General features: G+C 39.7%; 1 protein-coding gene across 2 annotated transcripts in view; it reads left to right on the forward strand.

The window, feature by feature from the left end:
• Nucleotides 1–12,227: 12,227 nt before the first annotated feature.
• The window catches only part of HECW2 (HECT, C2 and WW domain containing E3 ubiquitin protein ligase 2), a 164,502-nt gene continuing 149,633 nt past the window's right edge, over nucleotides 12,228–27,096 (forward strand). Inside the window, exon 1 of one of the 2 annotated variants that reach the window (XM_084523310.1) lies at nucleotides 12,228–12,408. The gene's annotated coding sequence lies outside the window, so the exon portion shown is untranslated. Of the gene's footprint in view, nucleotides 12,409–12,651; nucleotides 12,788–27,096 lie in introns of those variants that run through there. The other variant, XM_084523309.1, reaches the window with a different exon arrangement.

Genomic DNA, 27,096 nt, shown 5'->3' on the forward strand with positions numbered 1-27,096 from the left:
GTTATTAATGCAGTTAATGCTTTTAGTTATCTAGAGTAGCATAGTTTAATTGATACTAAAAAGTTAACATGTTCAGCAAAATATATCACTGTTTAATATCATGAATCTCCCGATGTTAATTATTTTATTTAAGCTTTATTCTAATATTAATTGATTGATTTTTCCATAGTGGCTGTCATTTTTGTTGATGTACTTATGAAAAAGTGCTGGTCTCATTTAAAAGGCTCAAATGCATTTACAAACAATGCAGGGTTTTTTGTACTTCTGATGGTGCAGTATTTAATTAAGTTAAAATGCAATTGCCCTGTATACTGGCTTATAAAATACTATTTCTCCCTTTAAACCTTGTTTCCTTAATGGCTGATGGATTTTATATTTGTAATTCTCTGTCAAACTGCAACCAGCATCCTTGTAAGTGCTCAGAAAAGGTATAGATGAATATACACTATTTAAAGAGAACACTGATTTTTTTCTTCTAAAATTGACCTTGGACAGCCTGCTCACACCATCGAATTGATGTGCTTCTCCTGATATTCTGAACACAAAGAAATAGTCTAGCACTGGAGATTTTTTAAGTGGCTATTGCTGCATTTGGTACCACTCAGCTGGGAAAATGCATGCACTGTTATTTGTGCAAAACTCCATCTTTACTGTAGGCAGCTCTCACACAGGCCTTTTGCTTTCGTTTGTGTTTCCTTTCTGCAATGCTGTACTTCAAGTACTACTGCTTTGGTTTTTGTTTTGTTTTGAGTGGAATTCATGAGGTAAGAAGAGGGGAGCTCTTTGTGAATGTGGTCCCAGCAATTGTATCCATCTTCCATTCTTATTACTAGAACGAGTAGATTTTTAGTGCTTGGAAAGGATAAGAAAATGTCTTATGAAGGAATGAGAAATTACCATTTTTGTATATGTAGGAGTTGCTTTCTGCAGGTGGTTGTTGAGGGTACAGCGTTGTGCTTGTCCCAGCCAAAGCTCTTGTACAATTTTTTCAGATACTGACTTATAATTGAACCCACTGAATATTTATGGAAAAATCTGTGGTACTACAAACCCCTGTGCTGACTTTCTTTTTGTACAGGTGAAAGCAGAACACTGCTGTTAAATGAGTTGATTTATAGCAGGAAGATTTAAATAATATTTTGCCAAACTGAAAAGCAGAAAGCAAGCCTTCCTTGCAGTTAATTTTATGCTCAAGTTTGGGATTCCCTGCCTTAAATCAGTTTCTAGTAATTCATGAAGTGGCATAGAAATTCTAGTCTTTGCAAATTGATACTCCCATTTCACTTAGTTATTGTTCACCGTAAAAAAAAAAAAAAAAAAAAAAAAAAAAAAAAAAAGTTGTCAAATTATATTTATAATAATAAAAGGTAGGTATGCTGGCAATCTGGGAGTTGTACCCTCTTTTTATGTGCATGGGACACTTTGGAATTAGATTTGTGTGATTATGGGAAGAATGCACAATTGCAGTCAACAGGGCAGTGTTGGACATTCAAGAAGTAGCACAGAGCTGGAATATCTTTCAGTAAGCAATAGGCTGCAGGATGCAATGAGCACAGATTCATACCTGTATGGGCAAAGTTACTGATTCATGCCAAATATAAGCTGAATGACATCTTGGTTTTTACTGAAGTCAGTAGCATTTGCTGTTTGATAGGACAGATTTTTCGTCCGTTATATTTTGCAATCGGAATTCATAGCTATGTACACTAAAACTGTGTACAATGCTGTAATCTCACAGTGCAATTTGAAGGTAATCACTATTCCTTGTAGAACTTGTGGTCAGAGACAGTATTGTAGTCACTTGCTCTGATGTAGTACATAAAATCTCCTAGAAATGGCTTAGTTGTAATTCATTCTACTTTAGGGCAGAAGAATGGACTAGGCATCTATTAGTAAATGATAATTAAATATTAGGGTACCAGACCCTGCTCGTATCCTAAACAGGAGGTGATTCTGGCCTCATCATCTGTAAAGAATTGCAGTTACAAAAAGCAAAATAAAACCTCATGCAAGTATATTTTTGTGAGTAGGCAGCTATGTGTTGTTGACTTTTGATGGGCAATGTCAGGAATTATTATCTTTCTAACGAATATTTAAAATGAAATAGTATGTATGGTAACATCTTAATATGTAAAACCTTGTTTTGCCTGAATGCTAATTACTTTTCACTTATTTTCCCACCAAAAAATAATACATTTTCCATAGACTTTTTATTTTTATTTTTATTTTTATTTCTCCTGAAGTAGTATCTGGACTCTGGATTTTAAAAAAAGGTTTGGAAGCAGTAGACTAAATGACCTCACTATATTCCTTCCCATCCCTCCCAGTAAATTTGAAAAAAGTAGAAAAGCTCTGAACATTGGAAGGGGAAATATTCCATAGCAAGAATGTATCATTGTGCTGCAGAACAGAAAAGTAGGGCTTGGTGGCCAGATGCTTGTGTAACATCAAATATTTCATATCAGTGTGTGCTGCTTTAGAGTTCGACACCAGAATTCGTGGATGCTAGCTAAGGTGCTGTTTTGTGAATAACTCCAGTGAACAAATCACTAAATCATGTCCCTTGATATACAGCTAGCTAAGAAGGTGTCTAGCAGCCTGTGACAGCATCTTACCAGGTGTAGAACAGCTGTATTTTTGTTGAAGGAATTGGAGCTTCTTTACTGAGCTATACGATGTGTGTCAAATGATAACCTTAAATAACCTTAAATAGCATCTTCCCTTATCCGAGTGTAATGCACATTGAGAGAGGTGACGGAAGAGGAATGGCCATTGTTTGCAATGCCCCAGTATTGCTCTGTAAACTATGTGAACACCTAAATGCTGTAAATGTACTTTTTGGTATAGTGCTGCTACAAATTTACAGTTCAAGTTGGCTTAAAGTATTGCTCCTCATTCCCATGTTACACTTGCTATGTTAGAAATTATTTACTGTTCCATGAGGTTCACCAAACTCAAAGTATGGAGAAGCAGCACAACAGAAATGTCTGATAGATTTATTGGAGTAGAAGAAGCTGTAGTCTAGCATGAAAATATGAATTGCAATGACAAGGTGAAACCTGTGAAATGGAAAAAGGAATAAAAAAAACCCTTCCAACAACCTCCTGATCAAACCCTGCAGTTACAGTATTTTTTCCAGTATTCAAAATCAATGGAGAAAGTCTAATCCCTTTGTAGCAATAGCAACAGTGAAATCTGTTGCTACATTGAGATGACGACTGCAAAGGAATTAAGCTTTATGGATTAAAATATTGCAAATTATGTTTTTTTTTTTTTTTTTTTTTTTTTTTTTTTCAGTGAACTGAATAGATGTGCTCAAGTGCATTTATAATAAACAAACAAAGAAAAAAAAAAAAAAACCCTACCATCTGTCTATAAAAGCAGAATTTGACCATGGAGTATTAAATCAAATTTAAAAGAAGCTTTTACAATTTCACATTATTGGGAAACTCTGGCTTCACTATTGCCAAATCCTGTTTCAGGATTTTCATTGTAAACAACTTTCTTGTGACATTTCTATCTGAAGAAAAAAAGTCATGACCTACTTCAGTCTAATACTGTATCTGAGTTTGGGGCCAGTGTCAAACAATGAAAATACACAATCTTGAATGAAAGTTCCCTCTTCTCCTATGCAGTCACAACATTTTGTGTTCCAGATGTGGATTTTTCTGCAGTATTTGCTTGGATAAAACTCCCGCTCGATTTGTCCTGAAGGTATTACTTCCTATTGCACTCCGAGCACTGAATTCATGCACTTGCCTGTTGTTTTTGAATTTACGGCTGCACTTGGGTGTGATGTACATAAACCTACAAAGCATAGAGCTAAAAGCAGACACAAAGGGAGCAGAAAACAGTTATTTTTAGATTGCAAGTCAGAGTAACAGCACTGTGCTTCCAAACAGAAGGTGTCTCCTTCCCTTCTCCCTTGCTGTCTCTCCCCAGTGGGATGATCAGATGGGCAGTCACATCAGCTCCTGTGCCTATGGAATTGCACAGGGATCCCATATAATGTGCTAACTCATCAAGAAAACGTGCACTTTTCCTGGTCTAGTTCTCTGGTGATTCAAACAGCCTTTGCTGTGCAATTAGGCAATTGTCAAAGCAGATGCAGAGTAAGTGATGGGACTGCTTGAGGAGATTTGGGAGGGATTAAGGCCTCATCTTTCTGATGCTGGTGAGAGGTTAACTGGGCTAAGGCTGTAACGTGAAACGGCCTTCTGTGGCTTTTATAGCACTGGTGTATTTTCATTCTAAAACTTAGAAATGCGTACCCAAGAAAATATGAAAATATCCTCATTTGATTCAGGGATTTGAAATTGTATTCTATATTTTAGTAATCCACAAAATCACATGTTCTGGCTGTCTAGTTTTCTGGTTCAAAATAGCGAGTCCTGAATGCATTCCAATCAGGGACTGATGAATCTTAATTGAGCCTCAACCAGATGGTACAGTTCAAAGGTATAAGCAAAAATGTGCTTCTGCTTCATTTTTAAGCCTTACATTAGTGTGCTTACCGTGGGAGAAACAATATTTTTTTTCCTGCCACTTTTTGTTTGTGTCTCAACCTAGCACTTCTCAGAAACAAATGGACCTAATACTTAAAATAAGTACTAGCTTCAGCAAGCTTCTCCAAATCCTGTGTAATTTTAGGCAAATTAAGAGGTTTCACAAATATTTGCTAATGATATTCTCCAAAATATGCCAAGCTGGAATCACAAAGATTTTTAAGTGGTTATATTACCTGGAATATATACTTTTACATACACTTTTCAGAATTTCCACTTTGTTCTCTATTTAATGTCATATGAGGGCCTACCTGCCTTTGTGGAAGTAATATTATTACATGATGTGAAAGCAGTAATTTGATGCCTAAATAGCATTTATTATTCATAGGATTATTATGTGGAGATGATGTTTTCTGCAGTAATGTTGTTATTGCACATTATGCAGACACATTTGATAATGGTGTGGTAAAGTACCGTGAGTTAGCTATCAAGGCTCAACTAGTAATATTTATCCTCTTCTTTCCTGATGCGATCAGCTTTTCCAGTAGGAAATGAATTTTGCTCAACCTTAATTAAGATGCACTGACTTAGAATTAAGTTTGCTATTCACATCTGATCAGGATATGATTTAGAGTCTTTTTCCTACTTACTGATAAAGCCCAGCCACAAACACTCCCCTTGCAGCAGTTGGTCGTGCAGTAACCAGATCACTCGTACGGCCAGACTCATGTGCTCAGAAGTCTGCAATAAATATGGCCAAGTAACAGCATCTTGGTGTGCAGGAATGGAGCCCATGAAATAAGACACACAGTTTTGCACGTGTAGGCTGGATTCTTCCACGGCAGGATTATTCTTCATGATAGGGCTGTATGCAATCTTGCTTTAAAAATCTCTAGTTAGGAGCTCTCCAACGCATTCAGAGTTTCCAGAAAATGAGAGGTAGCATTTAATTTCTCAAAAGTTGCCTTTAAAACAACTGCTGTAATAAAACACAAAGCTAAGTCTTGTGTTCAACCAAAAAAAAAAACACACCAAAAAAAGACAACAGAGGGGTGTTAATGTGGCAAGAATGACATGTCCCATGAATTTTACAGCAGAACAAGAGAGATTTAAGGCATTTTAGTTTTCCTGGGAAGCAAAGTAGCAAGGCCAACCAGAAATGCAGAACAGTATGTTGCCTACCTCAGCTTAATAGTGTTGCTTATAAAAACAAATCACATTTGTCAGTGAGAGAATAACTTTTGTGAGGTTTCAGTGCTCCTGGAATATTTGCCAGGCGGTAGTTTGGATTCCTGCTCTGAGATTCCATACCAGCCCAAATTTTACATGGGATTTAAATGGGTGCCTAATACAGTGATGCGAGCTCGGCTGAAGCTTGACAAGTATTCGTGATCCAAATATGCCAGTATAAAAGTGACTTTGATCTGTTCAAACTGTGCTCCAGATATCCTTGCAGTGCTGTCATTTGTGTTTCAGAATATTTATATATAAATAATTGCAGAGATTTATTTTCTCCATTATTCACATGCTGCAATTTTTGCACAGTTTGTGCAGACACTCTGGAGTGGTTTTATGTTCTAAGTATTTTTTTCCTTAACTTTGATATTTAAATGTTTGTCTCAAGAGAACTCCTTCTTGGCTCTTCTCTTCCAAAGTACCTGCAGGGCCCCAGCACAAGTTGCCAGCGTAAATCATTGCGCAGATGACAGAAGCAAAAACTGCTGCGCTGCATATCAAGAAGTACACACCACCCCTCTTCTTTTCTACAGGTACCACAGGCAGATGGGGATTTGTGGGTAAGGCTCAGCAGTTAGGTGTTCTGTTGATCACTCTGCAGTTCTTATTTGGGTCTTATTTCCTACACTCTACTGTATTTTTATTTACTCTGCAAATATTTGTTTGCTGTTCTTCGTTAGTGTGAGGATTTCTAATATTGTTGCTTCCTGTCAGTGCTCCTTGCTGCTATTATTTATTATTTATTATGCTATTATTTCCTATCCATGTCATCACTCTGTTCCCCCAAGAGGTTTTTACTGCAGTGGGATTGTTTTTTCCAGGTATGCTACAATGTCGGTAATTGCCGTAAGTCACAGTGCATGTTTAAATTTGTCTCCCTTCAGCTAAGCAGTTATGTTTGATTTCAGAGTTAAGTGTGTTCTTAATGCATAGGCACTTTGTGCTATGTTGTATGCCTCATTGTGGCTTCAGTTTGGAGCACTTCTTTTTACGTGTTGCATAGCTGAGGTCCCTGTTGGTCACTGCCCCACAACATCACCAGATGGAGGAGTTCAGAATCTACACGTCTTAAAAGTCTCATTTTTTGTTTACCTATTTTTTTTTTAATAATATATATGACAACTGTTGGACATCAGAGTAAGAATTTCTTTTGTTTTGTAAAACTTTCTATTATAAAGCAGAGGAATGTGTTATAAGAAGTTATTTGTATAATATTTTATGTAGAGATAGTGAGAAAGTGGTACACCTACATGTCTCTATTCCTGTGGTTGTTTTGCAGACTTCTGATTTCTGAACAAAAGTGTTAGTTTACACAGTAGAGCTGCACAGTGAACTATTGTTAAACGAATTTATGTTAGGAATCGATGGGTTGCAACATTTCGAGGTGGTCAGATAGCTTCCAGTATACTGAAAAAATAGAATACGCTAGATTTATATTCTCCTGGAACATATGTTGCCATTGCTGTGCTCTAATGCCTTGTCACTGCTGTCTTTCCCAGTGATGCCAAGGAAAAAATGCCAAATATTAAACTGGAAGTTGTATAGTATCTGGCAGTAACAACAAGGTTAAAAAAAAAAAAAATACAAGCCCTTCCTTTGGCCATGAGCCTCAAGAGGGAGTGAGATTGTGCTGTTAGGGTGTTAGGGCTTGTTAGGGTTTTGCAGTTATCTTTGTAGTGGTGCTGGATGTGGTTATGATGACAATTCTAGACAGAATACTGATTAAACACTGGTTTCTTTAAGTTTACCACTATTCATACATTATGCAGTCATTGAAGAAATCTCTCTCTCTCAAACTGGCATAAGAATTGGGGAAAGGGAAGCTCTGGTAATTTTCACAATTCTGAATTAAATTCTTGGTGGAAATAGTCTCACTATTTGTGTTTTGGACAACTGGATTCTTAAATGTAAACTTATAGTCTTTCTTAAATGGAAGAGGCTACAATGGGGAAAAAAATGCTATTTTAGATGGAAGTCATTTCAAGTATCTGTTTTCAATGGCACTTTAAGAAGGCTTAGCTGGATTAGGCATGGGCAAAAAGCTTCTTTGTTGATTCTTCGGGCTTTCAGAGTGGCTTTATTTTTCTGGCATTAATGTTTGTACATTCTGTGCAGAATAGATGTGGCTTAAGTGTTTGACAGCTCTGTCTCACTCTGTGATCTGCTGAGTTTCTGTTGCTGATCGTGCCTGTTAGTGAAATGTATATTCACATTACCCTGCTTGACAAAGAGCAGTGAAGCACAAGTGTCTCCTGATGAGAAGCTTCCACTTCCAGTAAGAAGTGCGTTATTTCTGCCCCAGCTGCAGGGGTATTTTCCAGCTCTGCTAATTTCACATTTGAGACTGCGTAGGATGCAAAAGGAATTAATGTCACTAGGGTAACCTGCTGCCTAGTTGCCAAAGAAAAGCCTGCTTTCTCTAAATCATTTAAAGAAAATTCATTGCTAGTATAGCTTGCCCACTTAATACCTGATTTATTTGCTTACTAAATGCATCTGCATGGTACTTGTTGCTGTTGTGGGGAGGAGTAAAACTCCTAAAAGAGATCGTTTGAGGATTTTAGTCAAATTATTGGCCAAATGTGTAATTCAAATAACCATTGTTACTGTCCAGAGAGGTATAAACTAACGTGAAGAGGGGCACCAGGTTAATTTTCTGGGATGTGATTCCTAGTGGTATCAGTGATGTGGCAGTTCTGTGCCACCTGCTCCAGCCTTATTCCTCTCCCTTCACTGTGGAAAATCAGGAATTGTCCCACTACTGTCAGCATAAATCTTCAAATTCTCTAGGGCTCTGATACAGATCTGTGATCCACTTTTCAGCCTTGCTAATGTCTCCGCATCATCACAATCTTCACACCATTCGTCCTCTCAGCATGATGTCAGACTGTTTCCCCACAGACTCTTTCCACTTGCTTCAGCAGGAATATTCCAAAAGAACAACGTGTTCATTTTCTTCAGTTGTAGAAGCTTCCTGATTTTTACAAAAGCATGATCTATTGATAGTGTATCCATACCACCTCACCACAGCCTACAAGTACTGATGGCTTTCTCTGCAGATTTGACAGGCACATTTATACATCAGATCATCAGATAGCAAGATCGTGAAGGTGTGTTTTACAAGTGACATTTCAGTATGACTTTGGATGCAGTGTGTATGGATCTAATTCCATATTACTTGCCTAAGGGTACAGTTCTAAAATTAAATCTCTGCAAGTACCAACAGAAGCTGACAATTGCTTTTATCATCGTAATTTTAACCACAATTCGGTGATCTTTATGCACATTTCAGCAACTATCTGGAAGCATTAGGAACTGCAGCAGATTTAATTTCTGTACCTAAGAACTATTTCCATAATTTCATAAAATGTTATTGGTAGGAGATGAGTGCTTTAGTATTTGTAATTAATATACAACTTCCCACTGGCAGTTTAATTTTTTCTAAAGCCAAACTTGGCCATGTTTTCATTTGCTTCATGTGCTAACTAACGTTCCTATATGACCAGTGGCAGCAGGCCAGTGCAGATAGGTGCTCAGAGGTATGTCTCTGAGAGTTTTACCTGATGAGGGTCTGCAGATCAGCTCTCTAACCAGGTGGCCCAGCATGCTGAGTTTCTTCTCTGCACACTAAAAGGGTGCGGAGCTTCTGTGAAGCCCCTTGGCTCCCTGGCTGGATGCATGCCTGCCCTGGCATTAGGCAATACCAGATGGTGGCAGCTCCTGAGGGCCCAAGGGGCAGCGAAGCCCAGGCGTGCCTTGCCTCACTGTGCAGGTTGCAGGGAATCACTTAGGGACTCCTTTACGGCACAAAAATCCCCAGCTGGGGGCTGCAGATGGTTTTCACTCTCATTAAGCCTTTTGTGCAGCACAAAGGAGGCAGGACAGCCCAGAGAACGTGTCCTGCAGATTTTGGCACCTAGGGTGATTCTTTCAATTAATATTTCCACCTGCTGCACAGTAATCTGTCCAGAAGTCCTGTGAAACATCGCATTTCCATCCCATGTGAATGGTCTTCCAGTAGATCTTCGTAGCATTTTTGTTTGGCTTTTAAATCGTCATGACAAAGAAACTCTTATTTTGGGTATTCAGCTTGGCCTGTTGTCTTTCAGATAACTGAATTGCTGGGAAAGTGAGAAATTTCATATAACATAGAACTGCATTTCTTGCCGTTTTAACACTAAGTCACCAGTGTCCAAAGTTAGAGCAGCTGAAAATCCCTTTTGTAGAGGGTGCATTCTTATGCCAGTGTGTTGTAGGTTCTTGTCGTAGGCATAACTGCAAGGGCAGTAACTGGAAGTTTTGGATGTTCAATTTATTTTTCATGGTAAAAGATTTTTAGAATTCATAGTTTTGCAGTTTTCTTACTAAACCATTTTGTGGGATAACTGAAACTTGTTTTTTCTCCAGTGAAATCATTTCCAAGAACTAGTAGCACAAACATTCTTTGAAAGTTTTAATCTTCTAGTACAGTTTCTGCTATTTTGACAGGAGAGTAGAAGAATGTTTGTAACTTTCATCCAGTAAAAGCTCTGTCTAAGACACTTTGTAACTTTAAACAGGTATTCCTCAGCCCAGAAATGTCCTCCCATGCATTGCACACTTCAGGTCTCTGATACAGAACATTTTTAGAACCCTAGGGGACACAGTAGGAATCCCCACTTCGGCAAAGTTGATTTCATATTTCTCTCACTGGTTTATTTTGTATTGTATGTTCAGCAAAGGAGAGGATGTGGGTCCAGGCAAGGGAAAAAAGAGCCCTAGAGTCAGAAAGAGGGGAAAAAATGTTTGCTACAGAAAAGCAGGCTGTTTGTCTCCATCTTTGAGTCTATTGAAGGTTAACTACTCATTTCCTCAGCACATGGCTCTGAAAAGTTAGCCTCTTCCTTAGCAGCACAGCGCCTGTAGATGTATGAGCATCCATGGAGACAAGAGAAATAGCAATTTCTTTATGAAGTGGCTTTTTATTCTACTGTGCACTCAACTCCATTCAGTAACAGCCATGTCTAGGAAAATTGAAAATAATCCCAAACCATACCAAAGACATGGGAACTGTTCATAAAGAACTGTATGTGTAGCATGAAATACACATTTAGCAGAAATATAAGCAGAGAAATTGACAGCTTTGTAGTTTCTGAAAAGTAGTAGTGCTGAATTTCTACAAATACCATGTGTTTTACTACTGTTGTGATTGCTGCCTTTTATGTTTGGGGAAGCTGAGGGGATTTTATAGGTTCATATAAATTAACACTTTTGCTCAGTGGAAATAAGATTTATTTTTTTTTTCAAGCACAGGCGCAAGGACATTCTCAAAATTCTTTTTGAGGGAGAGAAACATGAAAATCCAGTGTCTGATTTATGCATTTTTTTTTCATTTGACAGATGAGAAGTCTTAACTTAAAGACAGCCCGCACTTGTGTCACACCGTCAAAGGGCTTTTACAGCCTGCAAATCCACTGAGAATAATTCATTAGCTAACGGTTTTCATCTTCTCAGTTTCTCATCTCCTCATTATAAAAATGTCACGATAACCAAAAACAAAGCACAAATAACTATAAATGTTATGAAATTCTTGGCACCACACATTCTTTTTTCCCCCTTTGATCTTGTTTCAGGAAGTAAAATAGGCACTATGTTATCCGTACCAAGTGAAGCTACCACCAAAGAGAGAGATGTATTTGACAACACCCAAATCGCTACTAACCTGTACATAATCATCTGAATTTGAGCCTTTAATGTAAATCTAAACAGATATAATGCAGTAGTACAGTATTCTTCAGTATAAAGGGCCAGACTAATCAGTCACACTGACCATTTGCACCCTTAGCGTATATAAGCTATGCTGTAAGCACCAATACATATGCACAGGAAGCAACTGAAAGAAAGTGTAAAGGTTTTAGATAGATGGAAGGATGTTGATGACTGTCATGGCTTGACCTACTTTGGAACAGAGCCGCATACGCCCAGATCTGGAGCAGTTCGTCTCGCGTCGTGCAGAAGAGCTGAAGAACAAATTCCCTTGCGCTGTTGAAGCCCAAGGCAGATGTGCCGTGGGCTTCCATAGAGAAAGGATTTCAAGGCCAGGGATTTGGGAACACGCTACAAGCTGTACAAAACCGACTTTGTATTTGGATATACATTCATACAGTTTCCAGCTGGTTATTCTCATGAAACAGTTTCTAAAGCAACCTATTTAGTTGGCCATGTATTGGTTGATACAGAAAACAGATGTAGAATACGGAATATAGTTAGGACTGCCATGCTCCTTGCTTGTGGGAAGACTTTGACTTTATAAAACTCAGACCAGACAGCAGATCGTGAGGTGTTGGCTCAATAACAGCAACCAGGACCTGGGTCACCCAGGACCGGGTGTGTGTGCGCCCATTGCTCCTGCTTTTGTTGGGCTGCGCTGCTGCGGCGTGTGTCACATCGCCGCTCCTCTGCTGCTGCAGCGCGTGGTTTGAGTTTTCATTGCATTCACGCGCCTGTGGCCACGCTTCCCCACGCAGACACTCGGGGACAAAGAACGAGGCAAACGGGCGAGTAAGTCGGGAACGCGGAGCCGACTGCACCAGCCCGCTCGCAAGCAGCCAGGATCATTGAACACTGAGGAAATGGGAAAGGACGGCTCTTCTGCGCCCGGATGACACGGATAACAGCGCTGAGAACCGTGAGTGAATTCGGAAAAAAAAAAGAAAAAAGAAAAAGAAAAGAAAGAATAACGCGGAAATTGGCATTTTAGAGCGGCTGCAGCTCAGGGGGAGCTGCCCCCAGGCGCGTACCGGGGGCCGGGGCCGTGTGGCGGCGGGGGCGGCCGCCTTCCTCCGCGGCCTCCCCCCGGCCCCGGCGCCGCCCAGGCCCCGCGGGGCTGCGGCCCGGGCCCGGTGGCGCTGTCGGGGGCGGGGGCCGGGCCGCGGCCCCGGCGCTGAGGGGAGGCGCTCGCCCCGCCGCGGGCGCCCGGGGGCCGCCGCCGCCGCTGCCGCAAGGACGGGGGGGTCCGGCCGCCGCCCTCCGCCGGAGCCCGCCGCAGTGCGCTGAGGGGAGGCGAGGTGAGAGGAGAGGAGAGGAGAGAAGAGGAGGGGGCCGGGCCCGGGGAGGGTTTGGGGGGGCTCTGCGGCGGCTCCGCGCTCGGCCCCGGGGGTCTCAGAGCCGTGTGCGAGGCGCGGTGGCGGCGGGGAGGTGGGCTTCTGCGCCCCTCCTGCGGCTTGCTGCTGCTGTACCGGGGAGATGCTCCCTTAGCACGCCTGTTTTGTCTGCTAACCTCTCCGTGCTCGTGTCGGTGCAAACCGGGAGGGTTATCTGGATGGAAAATAAAAATCGTTTCTAGGCCGTGTGGTACCAAGATCTGGTGTGTGTGTGTGTGTGTGTGTGTTGCATGTAGACAGTAATAGTTACATAATTTAATCTTTCTTGGTTTGCTACCGAATAGATGGCAGGAGCGCATAGGGTGTATTTATACCATCCTCCTTTCCTTTCTGGGATGCTCTGTGCACAAGTCCCCGCACTGCGTTTGCGGGAGATGCAGCCCCCAACGCCTCCCATGCCCGAGCCCCGGCAGCAGCTTTTGCTTGCTTCCCTCACAGCCAGCCAGGGCGGCCTCCTGCATGCTCTGAAACTTCTCTTCTAGCTCCTTTCCTCCCCAGCCATTATATTGCATCAGAAAAATAAAGTCACACCAGTCTACTTCAGTAGAAATTATTCACAGCACTAAGAAATCTGTGTTGGGGATGGATTAAAAACAAACAAACCACGCAACACACACCTTCTAACTATATGCAGATGCCCAGTTTCCCCAGCTGTTAGACTCCTTTGGAAAAGTCCTCTGCTGGCGTGGTTGCAGCATCAGACCCGAGGTATGATGTCAGTATCAGCATCCAAAAGGAGCAAACCCAACGCTTCCTTTCTGTCACCACCACTCCCCAAAAATCCTCTCATGTCAGCTGGAGATACCTCAGAGCATGTCAGGTGCTGTCCTGCACGTGTGTATCGATTTAGGTATCCATCCCTGTTTATGTCTGATGCTGGAATTTAAACTTAGCACCGTAAAATGGACTCTGAGATTGCACAAAGTTCAGAGGCACCATTTTGATGTCATGCTTAGTAGCAGTTTAACTCCAGAGAATTGTGGCTGGAAAGCGCTTGGTTCACCTTGCTTTGGCACCAGGAGAAGGCTGCCTGTAAAGGCAAACTTGTGGCATAGCTCGGTCCTGCTGGCTTGGCTGGAGTGCTCACATCTCCCCACGAGGACCCTCAGCCTCCCTTAAAGACTGTCTTTGCTATCTTGCTATTTATTTTTAAAGGCAATTTAGCTAATGGGCACTTCTATTTGCTTTACACTTGCTGTGTTTTTTCAAACCTGTTAAATTCACAGTGTTACGCCTTTAAGAAACCTTGTGATGTTACAGTGGCTGCCAGCCAGAACAATATACTGGTTTGTCAGATTTCCTGAGAAGAAATGGAATAAATTTTCTTTTTCCCACTTTATAAGATTAAATAGTAATGCCTAATTGAAAAAATTAATAGGCTTTTTTGTTTTCTTTGTGGGCCACTGTTACTCAAACTGCAGATAAGGCTCCAGTATGCTGTAAAACTGGGGACTTTCTGAGTCTGGGACTGAATCTGCTTATTGCATTCTTGAATAATTAAATATAATTTGTTTTCCATTTTATCTTTTTTTAGTCCGACTCAGCATTTTTTATTTTTTTTTTCTAAAAACTCTCCCTTTGTCAGACAGAAACAGGATGCTTAGGGTATTGCATTTATTCCATTGACTACCAGGTACTAACATAAGGGAGATAGTGACAAAATACCTATTTGGGTATCGGTACTTAATTGTTGAAAATGAGATGTAAATGTGCGTTTAAAGTTAATTACCATGCCCAAAGCTTATGTTCAAGAGCATAGCCAATGGTGCTGCCTTTCACAGTATGGGATGCTCAGCGTGGCTGAGCTTGGTGATGTTGATGGTGTCGTGGTGTCATCGTGCCTGGCCTGCTCACTCTGCCTATCGCTGACCTTTTGGTTATGTTGTGCAGGGGAAAGGCTGGAGTGAAGGTGCTCACCAGCAGGCAGAGCATTAACTTCAGTGCCCGTCAGGTGGAACCACTGGTGAATAAAACACAGTGAATTGTCATGTGGTGTTTCAGGGCTTAAAAATAAGGGAAAGGCAATGGACAAGTGACTTGAATGTTTCCTATAGAAGTCCTCCTCCAGCGTAAAAGGAAAGGAGACAAACTCCTGTGTGCGTGGAAGCCTTTGTGTTAGCACTCTGAAGCTAATGACCCTATATGAGGTGTTTGTCTAACCATACCAGGGCCCTTGCAGGGTGAGAAGTACGTGATTAACTATCATTATTATAAATTGGTATTTGAGGTTAGTGTCTAGGAAAAGTTCCACCTCATTTCCACTGAAATTGAAGAAAACTGTGCACTATTTATATGGATAATGATATCAGGCCTCTGTGGCAGCTTGTTCATGGCCAGTTGGAGTACCAGTGATGTTAAAGAAGAGGTAGAAAACACCTTTTTCTCTGGCCAGAGCAAAAGTGATGATAAAGCTTTGTGTAGTGTGGGCATGTGCTGCAAGGGCACGTCTTCATGGGGTGGGATCAGGAACCTTTGTCCTCAAAGCTTGCCTGCCGCTGCCAGGTGCTGATAGCTTTTTGAGGTCTAGAGCACGCTGTGTGTTTGCAAGTGATCTGGGCATGGAGGCTGAAAGGTACCGGGACTGACAGGTTCCATTTTGTGGAAATCCAGCTTGTAATGGAATTGGGCCTACCTCCTGGGATTGAGGTAAGGCGAGGAGAAATTTTCTGTTGAAATACTGTGGTACTTGTAGAAGAGCTTAAGGAAAACTTTCTAAGTGTTATTTGCTTTAGAGAAATATAGCTGCTAAGTTAAGTAGCAAAGAAGAGTGCTCTCTTCTGAGCATCTTGGTGAAACGTCCAAGTTTTCATATTAAAAGACTGCAGCCGGGTCGTGAATTCTCATGGGAGGTACAAGCCCTGGACTCTTAATTGGAGATGCAGTCGCTCGTGTTACAAGTGTGCAACAAGTGTTTCCGTTGTCCCCTCCAGCACCTAGGAATCCTGTTATTTGTTTTGATCAAGTTGATGTTAGGCTTCCAAAGCTCTGCTGACGGGACGTATGAGCTCAGATGTCAAGGCAAATGGCTAGTTATAGCCTTCATATCTCTCTGTCTTACTTGCCCAGGGCTGTTGATTTTCCCCGTGATACTGGGGAGAACATTTCAGTGACTGTGGCTGAGCCTTGTTGGGGTGTGGATGGTTACGACTCTGGATTGCTTGCGTCATGTTACATTTACGCAGTTTTGTGTCACAACTGTATGTGTATTTTTATGATTGAGGAGGACTGGTATGTTGATACAAACGTTGTTGAATGGACAACAGCACTTGTATTTACTGATTTGTTTTGTACCTTTGTCCTGAAGTATGTGATTTTGAAAAAACAGAAAATGGCATTTTCTTAAATAGTAGTTTTGAAAGATAAAAATGAATTTATCTCTCTTTATTTAAAAATAATTTTTGAGAAATAAAAATAAATAAACATATGAAAAAGGTTCTTTTCTTACACTTTTCTACGTGGCACAATTGTAGCATGTATGTGTTCTGGAGAAGCGATTATAATTGAAATGAATTTGAAATGGAAATGTGAATTTGGCATTATTTGTCCAAAAGACCTGATCAGTATGGTCAAGCCGAAGTCAGTGGTCAAAGTAGTGCACTGTTTGCCCTTTAGAAATATTAGGGAAGTACCCAAAAGTGGATGCTTGGTGGTCTGAGCTATTTGCTTTGGGAGCGGGTAAGGAGTGGAGGGAGTTGTCGTGACATAATTAATATTTTGGGTTTTGTTCTTTGTATCAGCAGTGGAAATTATCTGGGAATTGTCTGGGAGTTATTAGCCCTTGGTAATAAACAAAAGAATGTTAAAATTGAACAGTGAAATATATAGCAGAATCGTTGAGCTGGTGGTTCTTGATGCTGGTGTACAACAAATCACAAAATGAGGAGGAAAACCGCAGAATTGTTCAGCTAGTTTAGGTGATTTGGTTCCGATTTCTTAGGGGCATGCCTCTGTTCCTCTGAGAAGCTGCACAGGGACACACACAGTCTGATTTGCGGACTTCTAGTCATAAAAACTTTAATAACATTGTCAATATGTCTATATGCCTTGTATTGACCACAGCAGAAAGATACGAGGTAACAACAATTAACATTTACATAATAAGCCCACCTAAATATTGCATGGAAGACAGTCAAATGTGTTCTCTTAAGTGCTACGATGGCCAGGATCCATTGGCTAGGATCCTCTTGAAAATCAGATTAAAAGTTTCTGTGCTTGACAAATACAATGTCATTAGTTTAAAAATTCCCTGAAGGCTGGTATTGTAATTAGATGAGCCTGAAGCTTACAGCAGTAAAATTCATTTTCCTTCAGGAATGACAAACAGCATCTTTTTTAAAAAGAAAAAATAAAATACATTGACTGATCCTTGTCAGAGCGAGTAACCACGGTAGGAAAGAAGAGTTTGCCAGGAATAAATGTGACAGCTGAAGCCACAGCTCCTTACAGTCAGCGGGGTGGCCCAGCCGCAGGATGGTGGGAAGCAGCAAGATCTGCAAGAGTCCTGCTGAAAGAGTACTGACAAGTGATCATTCATGAGGTGCCTAAGTGGGGATGCATGTTACAGGTGCTGAGTATTCGCAAAAATAGCCACAAAAAATTACAGAACCAGCAACTCATTTTGGATCTTGTTTGTCACAAAAACGTCCTCCCATCTTTGGGTGATTCTTTGTTCTTTCAAAGAGTGTGAAATTTGTAGTTCTAGGCTACAGCATTCTGGCTTCAAAAGCTGTGCTTGTGAAGCTGTGTGCTCTCTTTAGTTAAGATGTATTTTAAAGCCAGCTATTCTGCTCAGTTGGTTGTGTTAATTTGCTGCAGCATTACTGGTTTGAATCTTTGAAGCTGGTACTTTGAGAAAATAGTGATTCTCTCATACGAAACAGGAGTAGAGACTGTGAACTCATCTCTTTAAAATGCAACCACAGCTACATAAAAACATCACTTATGTTTCTTCGCTTACTGCTCTAATAAAATACCTACATTGACTAAATGAACGTAAATATTGTTATCAAGGACGTAATTCCTCAAATATTTGTATTGCGTAGGAAAATTACAAACCTGACTGTGGTGGGCTCTCTGAGACTGTTGAAACTTTGGTTGGGGTGAGCAGGGCTGTCGAGGTACCTGCTGTCCAGCCACTTGAAAGTAGCGTGGATCAGACAGATCAGTGTTTTGTGAGAAGAGCATTTATCATGTATGCCACGTGGCTTCAGCATCTGTTCCCTGGCTTGTTCTGTGTACAAGTAGAGGTACAGCCCTAAAGGCAAGGCTCTATGTTTTGGGGTTAGAAAAGGCACCAATTCCATTCTTGTTTCCAAGAGAGGAAAAAACAAACAAACAAAAAACCCCAAAACCACTCTCCTCTTGATGAGAAAACAAAACTTAAGAAGATTTATTGCCTATTGTTGTTTCAAGTGTATGTGTCCATAAATATGTACAGATATACACCTTGTTTCATAAAACTTCTGGCTTCACGTTGCAAGTAATGTCATGTTGAGTAATGTCCAGATCGTTGCAAAAATGCTGTGAAGATCTAAGTATGTGTAGAAAAGTATCAGAACTAGAATAAACGCCAGAGTTCATTGTTGTTTTCAACTATGTTTTTGACACAGATGCTTGCCTGGTAATCTCTGTGTGAAGTGATGGCATCCTTCTGTTTTTCTAAAACAGTTTCACCGTTTGTTTTGGAAGATTTTTTTGGTTTTATGTTATTTTCTTTTTGTTTGTTTGTTTGTTTTTGTTTTATTACTGATATTAATAGAAACTGCAGGCAGGGACATAGACTTAAGTACTGGATTTCTAGCAAAGGCAAATTAATAAGGTTTTGGTTTAGATGTACTCCAGAAAGCTTTTTTTTTTTTTTTTTAATTGTCTGTATTACACTTGTTATGTTTGCCTCATCGTGATGGGAGAAATCACCAACTGAAACCATCAGCTGCCAATGCTTTAAGAACATGAAGTCAGGAGATTTGTAGCTCTTCTATGGCTTGCTGTACGCTTTTCTCAGTTTACAAAGAGTTTGAGGTATTGTAGACACAAGTACGTTCAATGCCTCTTGATACAAGCTTTATCAGTCTTCAGTTAGCCATAAAGAGACAGTCCTTGCTTTTTTAAGGAAAAAAAAAGGCTGACAAGTTTTGTTTCTTGTTTCTGAGGATAAATGTATTTCTGTTACATTTGCTGATTATAAATGTATGGGGTAAATAAAATCAATGTAAGGAGGACTAATATATGTATGTAATTTTATTACTTTAATGGGAGAAGTACCTCATGTTGGCAAGAATGAATCTCCTGTTTCACAGCTTTTTATCTTACTGTAAATGTGTGATTAGTGTTTATTTTTTTTTTATTCAGTACTGAAGTCCATTTTGGCTCTGCTCTTAAAAGAAAAGATAAGCCACAGGTCTCATGCCTTTCACTGTGTCTCCTTTCCAAGGTTTGTGATGTTACTGTTACCAAATAAGTCTTTTTCTTTCCAATGTTTTGATAAAAATCCACCCAAACAGAAGAGGAGACTGCTGTGAAGGAAAAAAAAAAGACACAAAAAAACCCACAAGAATAAACACTTAAACTCTCAAGTACTCAGCCTGGAAATATAGGACTTTTCCTCAAATCTTTCTGCTCTGTAATCTTCAGTTTTATCTGAGGCTCTCATACACTCACACATTTCTGACGGATTAATGTCATTTTTTAAATTCATGACATCCCTTTTGTAATGCCTAAGACAATGTTGGCTATCTGTATATTTGACAAAGACTTTCTTTACTAAAATATGCATTGATTAACAATGTGTGAAACAACATAATGGAAATAATCTTCCTAAGTACAGATGACAAAGAGTTCAACCCTTTAAATACTTCAGATACAGGAGAATCCTGGAAGAAGAAATATTTCCAAGCTTCATTTCTGAATGTAAAATGTGTTGACTTACTGTCTTGTATTTGTATAGCATTTGGCTAACAAAAAGCATAGTGAAAGAGTAAAGGGTTTAGCGTTCTACTGAATATGCTTTGTGACTGGTGACACAGGCTGTAACCCAGCTTGTCAAGTAATTATTTTGCTCTGAGTCCACAACTCTAACAGAAATTGATGAATGCTCACTCATGTAAGTAGCCCTATGAAAAATCAATGTCATAATCTCTCCTTGTTAGTACGGAAACAGGTTTGAAATCACTCCCTGCCCCTGCAGTCTTAACAGTGGGGACAGGGAGATGGCATCCCAAACCTATCCCCACAAGTTCTGGTTGTGCACCTTCCTGCTGTTGTAGATGACTTATTTCTTTGTTCCTCCTCTGTACGTTGTAAGTGTAACCCTGATTCATTATGGAAGCTGCTAATGACATCTTTCAGACTGACTCCCTAAGTCCAATACAAGTTGTTGAAGCCTCGGAATGGTGTCCTCTAAGGAAGGAGAAAAAATGGAAGCCTTGCATCGTGTGGAAAAGAAATGAATCTTCTCCACTGAGTGCTGCACTGAACGATTTGGATAGCTGGTCTTGTAACACTACTGTTATTTTTCTGAAAGTTTCCCAACTTAATGAATGTTTCCTTTTTACTGAAAAAGGAAACAGTTGTAAGCCTGATTACAGCTCATGTAAATGGGCCTAATTCTTAGTTGGGCTACTCTGATTTATACTCCTTAAAACAGGTCAATTACAATTTAAATTAAGTGGATTAAAAGAATATAGTCCACTTTGATGAATGGATCTGATCAGTTTTTCCTTCAACCTGTGCAATATATTGAGAAACCTGTTTAAAAATACTGTGGGATGCAGTTTACTACATAAAAATAGCAAAAATATTGGGTGACATGTTCACATTTGATGTATATAAGGAAAAAAGCTTTCTAGTGTGAATATTTTACTTTCCAGCTTGCCTATGAAATAGGCTCTTCAGTGGGTATGGGTATGGCTGCATGTACGTCACCTTTGCAAGACATTAGATAGCTTAGTTTAACTGGAGTTGATTTCACCTATTTCACCTTCTGGCCAAAACAGAACGTGTAATACTGCCAGCTTTTTTTTTTCATGTGTGTGCATGCGCAGAAATACAGAGTAGCTGTAAGTCTTTATCCATTACTTATACATGGGGAGGACCCAAGCAATAAAGAATTCCAAGTGCTTGTAGCTTTGTTCCAATCAGTGCAGGAAAAGTTTTGTACAGGCATTCGTTGTGGAAAGACTGAGTAGTGCTGGGAACTGTTCCATGTGCGCCTGGCTGGTGTGCTGCAGGTAGTAAAGGATCAAGGATGAAAGAACTGGGGCTTAAATGCTCTTGTTTGTAAGGGTTCAGCTACTGAGCAGTCTTCCAGACTGGATCAGTGAAATCTGAAGTCTTACAGAAGTTTACAAATGTCCATTTCTGACAAAGCATTTCCATGAGAAGTCGTGTCCCAGCGTGAAAAATATCCTCTTGCTGCTCTTACCTCTCTTTCAGAAAGCATGTCATAAAAACTGCTTGTTTAAACTGTGCTTTTGTTCAATGGGACAACCTCTGTTCAGTCTGCTAATGACCTCACTATTGCTTTTGCTTTCCAGATACTGCCATTAGTCGTAGCAGCTGTATAAAACTCAAAGACTAGTACAGACATTCTCCTGTTTCCCGTTGAAACTTAGGATGGCAAAGCAACGCATCCCCCAGACACTATTAAGCTTCTCAAGTATCTTTCCTTCCAAGAAATAATGTCCTATAAAGAACTATAGCTGGCATATCCTCCTATTCCTGAGTGATAGTTCTACCATTATGGAGTTGATTATTTTAAATTGAACTTGGTTCTTCTAAGAGTCCAAGTGATGATATGTAATAACAGATTATGAGATTTTTTCCCCTTAATTAACATTAGTGTGCATTTAATGCGTCTGTTTAATTACAAAACCTCAGAATTTTAATCGATTTAACCACAGAACAAGAACAATGTGAATTTTAAGACAATATATATTCGGAAATGTCACATATCCGTTATCTTTAAATTATTCTTTTGATTCCTTTCTTTGAAGTTTTCCTATCTTATCATCCTATATGTCCCAAAGCACTTTTTCTTTTGATTTCCTTCCTTCGCTGATTTTCTCTCACTGTTATTTTTGTGTGTGTGTCTTCAGGGATCTCTGCAATTCTCATCATTCTAACACCTCCCCAGGCCTTCAGTAATTTTGGACTTCTGCAGTTCTCTGCATACACATTACTTCTTGCAGCCCTCGTTGTCCTTTTCTTTCTCTTTTCTAGTGAGGATGGAGCCTGGAGAGTTAGCTCAAGTCTGAATGTGCCTGAGTAGAGTAATAGAAGAAAATATTTTTCTGAAGACGTGCTCTCGATCATGGAGACAGCTGTGGAGACAGCCATGCTGTCCAGCTATGGGATGAGCAAAATGTGAGTCGGGGGCAGTGTTGTGGACAGAAAACAAGAGCTGTGATGAGGATTCAGGTGCCTCTCCCCTCTGCCTGGTGTGTTGCAGGGGACTGGGCTCACCTTTTCTATCAGCTGCAGAACTGTGCCAGTGCTCTGACTTTTCTGAAAGATGTCACACATGAGACTGAAAACGTGTTGTTGTTAGGTATCTCCCATGCATCAGGGAAGGATGGCACATACTGGCTTTTGCTTTCACCTCCAGCAACTCCAGTACACTAGCAATGAGGAGGAACATTCAATGGAGCTTATTTCTTTCTCTCCCACAATAATGAAGAGAAGGATGCTCTCTTTCAAAGTTATGCAAGAAGGCAGATGAAGCAAGGAGTAATTTGGGTCAGTTTACAAAATCACTTGCTGCAGGTGTGGTGTGGTTTTTATCAGTTGGAATGGCACAGCTTTTTTCATAGAACCCAGCCATAAAAGAATAAGGTTAGTACTTGGATTTTTTTAGTCTCTTCAAAAAATTAAAAATACAGTGGTATGCCCACACACACAATACTATTTTAGGTTAAGATTTTTTTAGCAAAATCATGCAATTGTTAGAGCCATTTCTGAGCTGAGAACAGATTTGTTTTTTAAGTTTTTTACATACAGTAATTTCAAAGTATCAGTCTAGAAGTGGTCTATGATGCTTTTAGTTCTTGAAAAGTATTATTATCAGATGCAAGGACTGTGAGCAATAAGTAAACATCAGTGATACATACATGTGCTTATGTAGTCATAATTGTTGCAGAAATAGGTGCTGCGTGTTAGCAGTCCTTCTAAGACTACAAAGTAATGAGGAGACTTTTCTTTTTCTCTTAGGACAGTGGTGCTTTGGAGCATACTCTTTGAACAACTCGATGCAGGCAATTATATTTTGAGTTTGAGATGTTGGAAAAAAAAAAATCATTCCTCTGCCAGTTATGATGTCCAGAAGCCTTTTGTACTTCCCTGTTCTTTGTTAGCTTTGAACATTTCTGATTAGCATCAACACTTAGAAAGTCTACATGGGCTAAAATCTATTATAACAGACCCTACTGAAGTGTATTTGTGTCTAAAACTGTGAATTTTGATCTAAATCGAATGCTTTTGGCTTTCAAACCTCATGGTCTTTTTTGGGGCAGCTGCTTATAGAGAAAAAATTAAAAAGCAGCTGTATGAGGGTTTCAGGTCATGAGCTTCTATCATGTCCTCCGTTCTTTCTGTCTGCCTGGATTCACATGTTGCACTTTTACTGTGATTGTCTCATCTGAAGCACAAACTTGTGAGCAATGTTCTTGAGAAATTTCTGCTGAACTTGGTAAAATGTTAGCATTAGGTAACGCATGCCAATCTGTAACTGGTGTTTTATCCTGCAAAATAACATGCCAGGTATGGAATTCATAAGATCAGTCAGGAAAACTAGAATAGCCTTTCTTTGGGAAGTCTGTGGAGGCTAGCAAGCAGTTTTGTGGGAGATGAACAGCTCTTGCAAAATCAAAGGCACAAGTCACAGCTTAATTGTAAATATTTGATACAGCTTGGTATTTAACACTGCATTGCTCTACTCAATAGCCAATTAACAGCTTATTTTCACTGTTATTAACACATTCAGAAGGAAGCTTACTTCTATGGAAAGAGGAGGAGAAAAAATAAACTTGTCAAAAAGCAATTAAGTATTTAGCTGTAACTTTGTCTGGAAAGGACTCTGGGAATTACGTAAGCTGTGTGTTGGATGTTCATCCATCACTCACATAAACCAGCAATTGGGTGGGAAATCTGGACTGCTTCTTTAGTTCAGAAAGAGCCTTTTAGATAATATTATCGTGAAACTTGTAACAGAAATACTGCCCCCTAAATACCTTGCCTTGCTCTTCCTCTTTGATTAGGCAGGAGAGGTTTTGTTCTTCCTTTAGCAGCTGAAGAACATCAGCCTCAGGAGAACAGAGACTCATGTAGCTGCTCTAGTACTGAGTGCAGTAGATTTTACTCTTTATATAGAGGGCTAAAAGCACAAGGCACTGTCTAATTCTATAGGAATTTTAAAGAATGACTGAAAATACAGTAGGACTAGACAAGAAGTCTAGTTCTATTTCATATTATTTCAAAAGTATGAAATAGCTTTAATGAAATGAAGTTGTGTTGAATTTTTATTTATTTATCTTTTTTTGTGTGGAAAAACAGTGGGAAGGATGACAGATACCTATAGAATCATGATTAATACAGAGAAACTGAATAGATTTTTTTTTTCTTTCATTGTTTGAGATAGTGTAAAATCTAGGCAGTAGTTAACAAAGCCATCATGGAAGAAACATGAAATAAAAAACACAACATAGTTAAATTCTGCTTGTTATAAAGTATTGTGGGAACCAAAAATACCTAAATTATGATATAGTAGTACTTGAAAATGGTTCAGAACAGCGTGCCAGGGTGGCAAGATTTAGGGGCGATGGTGGCTCACATAGCTTAGACTGGGTGCACTGGTGTGACTGGAGGGGGTGAGGGGCGGCAAAATCAGGCTTTTGAACATGAGAGACCCTTTTCAGATTTGAGATGGCAGCACCAATCTCAGAAACTAAGTGCACTTTGAAAATAACAGCTCCGAGTTTAACTGGAAATCTGTGTGACTGTTGGTTCCCCAAAGCCACTGTTAAAAATACAAAACCAAATTGACTGCTGTTGTGGTGAGAACCTGTTATGCTTTGCTTTCAGTGTGGAGACTGGACGATATTTGCTCTGGAAATGCTGTTTTATATCAATGTATACATTCCATAGTTCTGCATAAGGGAAAATGTTCCTGCGAGAGAAAAGATTTGCATAGCTTAATCACTCTTCAGCCCCCTGACAATTTGCAGGTGTTGGTGGTGCTTTGGCTGCTCTTCCAGAGAATAGTGCCTCATCACAACCTGCAGCAGGGTTAAGATGTAGGTAGAACCACGCTGTGGTAAGTTGTAGCTCAACTAAATCATACATTTGTGGCCACCCCCTGCAGTGTTTAATGGATGATTAAAAACAGCCTGTTTTGTTTCAATAAACGTTCTTATTTTCTGGAAGAAATGCTAGGCTTGTTAAAATACCTCCATATTCATTAAGAGAAGTTTTAAAATGCTTTATATAGTTCACTGTGATTGCTTTGTTAAGTGTTTTAGAGAAGGAAAATGTTTCCTGAGAAAAACTGTGGGGCACAGAGTAAAAAATAAGTAGCTTCTCTGCTTGGAAGGAAAGGTAGGTAGGGATAATTTAGCAGTCTTGCACTTGTATTCATGAGGACTGTTCGCTTACAGTATTGTTGACAGCAAAAGCTTGCTGTCAGTTGTGGGGGGCAAATTTTTCTTATATTGCAAATTGTCTTCACTGAAAAATTCCACTTTTTGTTTAGTTTATGAGAAAACAAAACAGTCATGGGATGGTTCTAATGATTTAGGTGGTTTTATTTGTTTGTTTTTCAACGGATTTTAATATCTGTGGATGCACTTACAGTGCACACCTTGTTCCTTAGCCCATAGGGTTGTGAAGGTGAGTTACAGGTTAGGCAGTGTGGACCAGCATCCTTAAGAAGAAATGCATGGGCAGTGGGGAGTCGGGTCTGGTCAACTCAGGGCTCTGAGGAAATAAGGAGGAGGCCTAAAAGGAGGTAAATGACTGTTAAAAGTCATTTGCCATGCTAAATTGCCATTTAGGCTGTTGAAGGGTTCCAAGGCTTGTCATCTGTTATTGGCATGGTAGCTTTATTTAACGGGCTAAAAAGAATTAAACAGTGCAATTTTATTACTGCTTGTTCTAGTTTTATATTTCTTCATTTCAGCTGATGATTTGGGGGGTGAACAGCATTGCACAATTGTTTTCTCTTTCAAAAACAAAGAGAATGGGTCCCCATTAAATAGGCACAATATATTGTTGATATGAGCTAGTGTGTTTGAATGTTCATGTAGAAGCAGGCTGCATGGAAGAGACTGATTTGCCCATACTGTGATTCTACTGCTGTCGCTGCTGGAGAACACACTACTGCGTATTGTCAAGAATCAGTCCTATCAAAGCCATTGTATACCACTTGATTTCTTAAGCCTTCCTGCAATTCAGGAATTCAGTTTCCATGTTACTTTGTTTTCTGTGTTTTTATGTTTAAAATACATTTTAAGTACACTGATGTATACATTTAGCTTTTCCATATATTGAATTCAGTATGCAGTATTTAAAACCATGTTTTTCAACTTTGGTTGGTAGCCTTGGGCAAAAGCTTTTTATATTATATTCTTATATGTATATATTTTCTTCTGGTTCTGTAAGTACATTGTTACACTTTCTTGACTCTAATCCAGAAATGTTCCGAGTGTAGCAAAGTTCACATCACTGGCTGTGATTAAAAGAGGCGAGTTTGGACCTTACTAAATTTCCTGGTTGACCTCAAAGGCATTTAGTTTTAAGAGGGATATGGAAAAGAAACATTGGAGTTCATCCAGAATGTGACCTTAATAGTCAGGTTTTTGTTTTGCTTGCCCAGTGTGCACGATATAATTCGTGTTCATTTTTGAGAATTTAATTTCTTATCTTCACAGCATCACCTGCAACAGAACCTAAGCTAACGTAATGTTGGCTCAGATGCAGCAGGACTGTGGTCTTCTTTTCTTCAGGGCACTCGTTAAGTAGGTAGGATACACTTGGTAACAGTAAGAATTTGTGCTGACATCATGCAGGTACTAGACTTGTGTTTGAATTTACACACGAGTAGCTATTTAGGAAAACATGTATGTTTAATTAACTATCAGAAACGTGTTTGCATTTAATCTCTTTATCAAACATTTATGTTAATAACAGTTCTCCGAACTTCAACAATAAATTGTAAGAAGGAA

The sequence above is a fragment of the Aythya ferina genome, assembly GCF_964211825.1.
Source record: "Aythya ferina genome assembly, chromosome: 6".
NCBI lineage: Eukaryota > Metazoa > Chordata > Aves > Anseriformes > Anatidae > Aythya > Aythya ferina.